We start from the raw sequence: 7,133 nt of genomic DNA, 5'->3' as shown, positions 1-7,133 counted from the left end.
TCCCTACCTCTTTTTCATATATATATATATATATCAAGCTCTTTACTTGGCTTTCTCCAGTATATAAATTTTTTTTAGATAATTAAGTAATTAATTTTTTTTATTTTTTGCTATATATTTTAGCTAAATTTCTTTTATTTTTTATTTTTTTATTGTCTAATTTTAATTTTATTCTTTTATAATTAATTATTAAAAATATTAAGATTTATAATAATTTAAGGATTTTGATACGAATATGTTCAAAATAAATATTTAAATATGTTAATTTAATCAGTTAAGTATTTTTTATTATAAAAAATAAATTAATATTCATGCAAAACCACTATTTTTGATATCTTTTGTATTGGTAGAATAATTTATTAAAATTTAATATTTTTACATGATTATTTATAAGTAAAATATCAAGTAAAAAATATATTTTTCAAGGGTTATTACTTACACAAACACTAGATATTATTCCTCAATTAAATATCTAAAAATAATTTAATATAATTTAATCAACATATTTATTATATGTAGATAGATATATAACTTTTATTGAACGGTTTTGGAATATAAAAACTTGAAGAGAATAATTATAATGTAATTTTTTTTATTTTAAAGTATTTTTAAATTAATTTTACTTGATATAAATTATGTTTTGAATTGATTTTTAACATATATTTATATAACATAGTATTTATTAATAATTCATTTTCTTATTTAAAAAAACTCTGATTCGTGGCTGTTTCTCAACAACAAGAGCAAACCACCCATGCAATACAATGATGATCTGTATGGACATTATTAGGGCCAGAATCTTGGGGTTGTGCGTGGGTTTTTTCCAGAGAATGATTTGTTGCTTAAGAAGAAGGCAACTCCATGGATTAAATTATGTCCACTCACAAGTAATGCTTTAGAATTTTACAACTCATGTTACTCGTCATACATACGATTTGTGGAATCTTGTTGTCCAAAATTATTGAAGAAGAGAAACTTCCCATAAATAATTCCTATATATATATATATATATATATATATATATATATATATTATGGTCGTGCATATTGGAAATTGTTAGCTTCCCGCATACTTAATTACCCTAATATTTACACGTTGGTACACCAAATTTTGCCCTAATATTTGTTAGCAAAACATGCCCACATGTGCATGAAAAGCATTGTACCATGTCGGAGCTTTTAATAAAAATCACGGGAAGTTGTTTGAAACTCGGGATTTGCTTGATCATATTTTTTATTTTTGTGTTTTAAAAATGTTTATAAAAGTAATCAAAAATTTTTATTTTTTTATTTGCTTTAAATTACTAGTTTTTGTTGTTTTAATATTATTTTAATATGTTAATATTAAAAATACTTTAAAAATAATAATAATTATTATAACTACAAATATTATAAAGGTATTATTATTATAAATATATGCTTACATGGACTACATCTTGAGTTGTGCTCATGCATGACGACATTGATGAACTCCTATAACGTAATATGTAAGCCTGCTCCTGTATAGTTTCCATAGGTAGATGACCCTCCTTTCTTTCAGAAATTTTGGGGTGTCGGCAATTTTTCTTGTACGCTTGATATGAAACCTATCAAGAAATCAAATCACTGAATTTTATGCGGAAAAAACAACAAAAATAATTTCTAATCACTATATATAAGCAGTGTGAGCATGCATCATCAAGTGTTAAGCCGAATAACATGAAAAAGAAGGTAGAAAAACCATCATTATCAGGAGCTCGGTATCTGGTGGACGACAAGCCCTTTTAGACTTTTGCATATGGTGCTAATTATTGCAAGCGTCACTTAATTAATTTCCGTATGGTTAATCTATTTTTGTGGACTTTATAATTAATATATATGATTTATTTCCATGGTTTGGATATTTATTCACCCAAAGTTTTTTTCTTTCTTTCTATTTGAACACGTTCATGTATATTGCTTTGATTATTGACTTTATGACTTTTTCAATATACTTTTGATGATTATCCGCACAAAAAAATTGTAAATACATAGGCAAAAACCAATTTAGCCAAAAGAGTTCAAAGCTACGTATATAGAAAAAAATAATTAAAATCTAAAATTAACTAAAAAATCAAGACAGTAAAAACAACATTTTTAAACCTAACTTAAAGACTTTTCAAGGCCTTGAACAATCATGCACGGTGATTATGTTATTAGAGAATTATCTTTGACTTCGTTGTCTGAACTCATCAAATATATGTGACTAAAAACATGTATGTTTATTATAAAAAAAAAAAAAAACAGGAGAAGCAATCAAAATTGACTTGCGTACCATGCATCAACACATTTGTCTCTTAACGAGTATGACCTTGTGAACTTGCTACAACACAGAAAAGTTGTAAAAGCAAGGTTGGGTGTAGAATTAGCTGGAAACATTGTATTATTAGTGTCTTCTTGTCTTGATACGAGGCAAACATGAGCAGCTTAATCCTCAAAGGCAATCATTAGTCTTTTTTCATCATAGGGTGTCTAGCATGTCAATATTATATAAGAGTACCTTGCCCTAAATCTCAAGGGATAGGTAAATTACTTGATTAAAGAGGTTTACTTTATATTTATCTTGAAATAGTATTAATTAAAAGGATTTTGTTCCCTGAGTATAGTGAACTAAGATAAAGAATATATTTTAAAAATCATTAAAAAAAGTATTTAATCTTGATTGAAATGGTAAATCACCCTAAAACACCTTCAAATAGCACTGAATAAGAAATAAAAATGAGTATTTTGGCATGATTCATTGTCATGGTCGGCCTTTCAACAAAGTACAAATAAATTAACGTCTCTTGTGCATTAAGACAAAGACCAAACAAATTCCCAGGATATAATGATGTGGTCGGTTACTGATCTACAAAGTGGAAAGAGTTAAAAAGAAAAAGAAGAACAATCATGCTAGGGTTTACCACCAAACCTTGAAGTAAATTGTTCGATCATTTGGAAACAAGCATCGCTTTTGCCTTTTGACTTTTAGGGTTTTGTTTATTTCTAATGAAGACATAATTAAACCGGTTAAAGCAGGCTTAGTAAGTGCCAGCTTAGCCTTTAATTTTGCTTCTACAATGACCCTCCTATGGATTGCTTTTCTTAGCTAGGTATGCCTTTAGCTTGGCATGACCTTTCATGTCCTATCTTTTTTCTGTGTTTTTTCCAGCACAATCGATGTAATACGTGTAGCTAGGATCAACACTTTTAGCTTAGATTTAATGGAATATATCCCATTTTAAAATTCACTTAGCGCATTTCACCCAATCAAGGAGTCAACTTTCTCTTTCTTACATTCATAATATTCCAACACAATAGATTTTTTCTTCAATTCATCCATTGGATGAGAGATTAAAAATGAATTACACAATTTAATAATAGTTTGAATGAGATATATATTGGATAAAACATATGGTTTGTATCGTACTAATCAATTATTAGATTGATTTCAGTTTTTATAAGGTTTTTTGCAAGCTTATTAGTATTTAGTTTCTTTTAAATAAGATATTTTTCATTTACCTGAATATTTGAAAGAAATAAGAGGTTTAGTATTAATTAGAAGGGAGAAGAAATGGGAAAAAAAAAAAACAGTGTGCATATACAAAATTTAATCTTCAATATATATATATAGTTACTTTTGATTGAAGTTTTGGAATTTAGTACCACTCACTTGCTTATGAGTTATGACTCCATAATTATTTTACTTAATCTATAAAATCTACTAGTAAACAATAATTAATTAAATTCTGTACTGAAAATTAGCTACCATAAAAGAGTTAATAGTGAACTTTCCCGTATATTACATACATAGTCTTATTATTTTTAAGTTCATTATTGACTATTATTGTTAATACTCTTGCTAATTATTAAAAATGATCATGTGATCCTGACTAATGGTGGGAGAATCACTCTCTAATTATTGATACTATTTTAAATATTTCACTTTTTCCTTGACAAGATATATAAGAATTTGTTCTTGATCACACATACCTCTTAAGAATCCAACCAATTATTATTATAAAAACATGCTTACATCATTTTTAAAGGAAATATGGGGTCCCATTGGTGATGAACAAACATGAAATTCGAACAACTGGTGAGATAATAATTGCAATAATGCCCTTATTAATGGGCAAATGAACACCCCCATGCCCTGTTAAGGAGGTCTGATCATCAGTAGTCTTGACCAGCAGTCCAGTAGGGTTATTTGGGCAAAGAACAAGGCCAGACTTGGCAGTGTAGGAGAAAGTTCGCCATGCCTAAGCTTCTTTCTTACGAGCAAATGGGGAAGGGGAGGGGTGGGGGACAAATGTGGCAATGTTGACTTTTATTAAATATTTATAAACCACAAAAATATTATTATAAAGGAATAAGAACAACATTGGAGTCTTATGCTCTTCATAAATGGATGACCCATTATTGCTACCATTTTTGTCGGCCTCCGGCCCTTGACTACTCCGTCTTGGGACGGTCATCGCTCACCTGATCCTTCCATTAACATTATTAATTGCTTCATTTTGACATAAATTCCCGGATCAATGAAAGGTGCAACCAATTATAATAAATTGTATTCTAAACACGGTAATAAACCCAACACGAGTTGATTAGATTAGTTCAAGTTGATTAAATTAATATTATTTTGATTATTTTTTTAAGTTAAAAGTATATAATTGATTTTTTTTAATAAAATCAACCAAGTTTTAATTGAGTAATTTCCGTATATAAAAAAGAGTCCCTTCTTAAGAAGAAAGGTCAACACTCGCCTTGCAAATGAGAAAGGTGGTAGAAGAGCCACTTGGTTCACCTAACATGGTCCCTGTCATCCAACACAAAATGGAAAATACCTCCCATAAATTCTTAATTAATAGATTTTTTTTTAAAAAAAAATCATATTTTACTAGTGAACGACATCTTCCACTCTGAATTTCCAAGTCAAAATTTGAAGTTTGACCTTTGAATAAAAAGCAGGAATATATGTAGAAGCATACCTACTTGCAGTGGCTTCGAGACAGTGGGGATAAAGGGAAACAATGCAATTGCTTTGTCTAAGTAATGGTAGCACTGAGTTCGTTTGTATTTTAAAAATATGTTTGATATTAAAAAATAAAATTATTTTAAAAACTAGATTTAATAATTCTTAATTAGTTCTTGGACAATTGATGATTTACAAATAATTCTTCAAGCACTCTTCCTTTTCAAAAAAAAAAAAAAAAACAAGAAGAAGTAGATTTATAAATATAAAATGACTTAAAATAAATATCCACACCTTTTTCTGTTCTAAAAATGGATGAAGTCTTTAAACCAACTGGATTAGAAGTTCTTACCATGCCAAGACACTTGTTGACTATTAGTCTCATAGGTTGTCTTCGTTAAAGACAGCCTTTTGATTATTGTCTTTGAATAAAATCAACTTGTCTTGTGTATTTTATATTTTAAAAATGCATAAATTAATTCTAAATTTATCTTAATAAAAGAGTTATTTTATATTTTTATCTCTGTTTCTTCAACTAAATACATTTTTATCCATGTTTTTTTGTCTTTTTCTGACAATAATCAAACATTATTTTAATATCCTAAAATAAAAGAAATAAATAAAAATAAAAATGTTTATATAATATTTTGTAGGTAAATTTATATTATTATTTTTTTTAAATGCACAAGAGTATATCTTATCGATCTTGAAACAGTAATTAAATACTTAAAAATAATAATTTAGCATTATTTACATGTCAATTGTTAATCTAACTATAATCTAAACTATATTAACGAGTGTATGTATAATCACAATGTCAATATCCATGTTTTTATCATATATCAATCCAAAAATCAAACAGTGGAAGTGATTTTTGAGAAATCCAAAAGTCCCACCAGAAGTGATTCATGAGAAAAGACCAATAAAATAAAACACTATTATTGTAAATTTAAATCGTATGGTTATGTTTAAATCTAATCTAAACCTAATCAAGCTCCATAATCAAGATGAAAACACTATTATTGTAAATTAAAACAGGTGGCCTCAATATAAAATAATCTAATTTTTTTTTAAAATCAATTATTAAATAAAGTTTGGCAATTATATTCATAATGTTGTGAATTGTAGGATAAATCAACTTATCACTGGAGCTGAGCATTGAAAACACAAAAGGTGGATGATTAGAATGAAAAGGCTGGATTTCAGGCAAAGAAATGAGTGCTTGGAATAGTAAAATAATATATTTTTTTATTTTTTTAAATTTGTTTTTAATATCAGAATATTAAAATGACATAAAAAATAAAAATAATAAATTGTAAAATTACAATTCAACCGCGACTACAAATACCCGCGAAATAAAAAACAACACGGGACATGACTACAGGAACCGGAGAGAGAGAGAGAGAGAGAGCTAAAACTTAAAAGAGCTCCGTCTCGAAATCTCGTTCCTCGGGCCATCCGTTCACGAATTCCAAGGGTATTATTTTGTTTCCTGTTTTACCCTCCCGTTAGTTTCTCTTAAAATTTATTCGTGCAAACTATTGTTTTCGCTTATTTATTTTTATTTTCTCCTTCTGTTATACTGGGATTGCCTTGCTTTCTTCACATATATAGCGAGGGAGACCAAAAACGCTTACAAATTTTAATGGGTGCTTCGATCTATGCTCTCTTCACTCTCAGCGAAATCCCTTAAACAAAACAAACCCATGTAAGCATTTCCTTTCTTATTTTTGAAAATTTTATTCGAAAAAATCCGGGGTTTTTTTTTGCTTGTTTAATGATAATCTTCAACTCATGATTCTGTTTCATTCTTACTAATGCAATCACATGATCTTCTACTTCATGTTAATGGGTTTTCATTTTTTTGTAATGAGTTTTTTTTGTGCAAAAGCTTCTTCTTCTTTTTTAGTAAAAGATGAATTTTTGGAGTTTTTGTTTGATGTCATGGTTGTTTAAGTATGAAACTTTAAAAAAAAAAAAATTATTGAAGGGACTAGGTTCAATGGGTGTGGATTGGGATCCGTGTTGGATCTCTTGGTTTTTGTTTTTTCTTAATGTTATCATTGTTGTTCGATGTAAGAAGTTTTTTATATGGAAACTAGATGCTGATCTTGGGTTTTTTTTTTGTAGTTATTTTGGGATTGCTTGTGTTGAGGGAAAGA

At 28.1% G+C, this 7,133-nt stretch overlaps 1 protein-coding gene across 1 annotated transcript in view; it reads left to right on the top strand.

Moving 5' to 3' along the window:
* Nucleotides 1-6,517: 6,517 nt before the first annotated feature.
* The window catches only part of LOC105139777 (Transducin/WD40 repeat-like superfamily protein), a 5,110-nt gene continuing 4,494 nt past the window's right edge, over nucleotides 6,518-7,133 (top strand). The window contains exons 1-2 of the mRNA XM_011046378.1: nucleotides 6,518-6,679; nucleotides 7,102-7,127. The gene's annotated coding sequence lies outside the window, so the exon portion shown is untranslated. The remainder of the gene's footprint in view (nucleotides 6,680-7,101; nucleotides 7,128-7,133) is intronic.

Source organism: Populus euphratica, unplaced genomic scaffold (genome assembly GCF_000495115.2).
Source record: "Populus euphratica unplaced genomic scaffold, PopEup_1.0 scaffold97.1, whole genome shotgun sequence".
NCBI classification, from domain to species: Eukaryota; Viridiplantae; Streptophyta; class Magnoliopsida; order Malpighiales; family Salicaceae; genus Populus; species Populus euphratica.
This window is presented reverse-complemented; position numbering and strand designations above follow the sequence as displayed.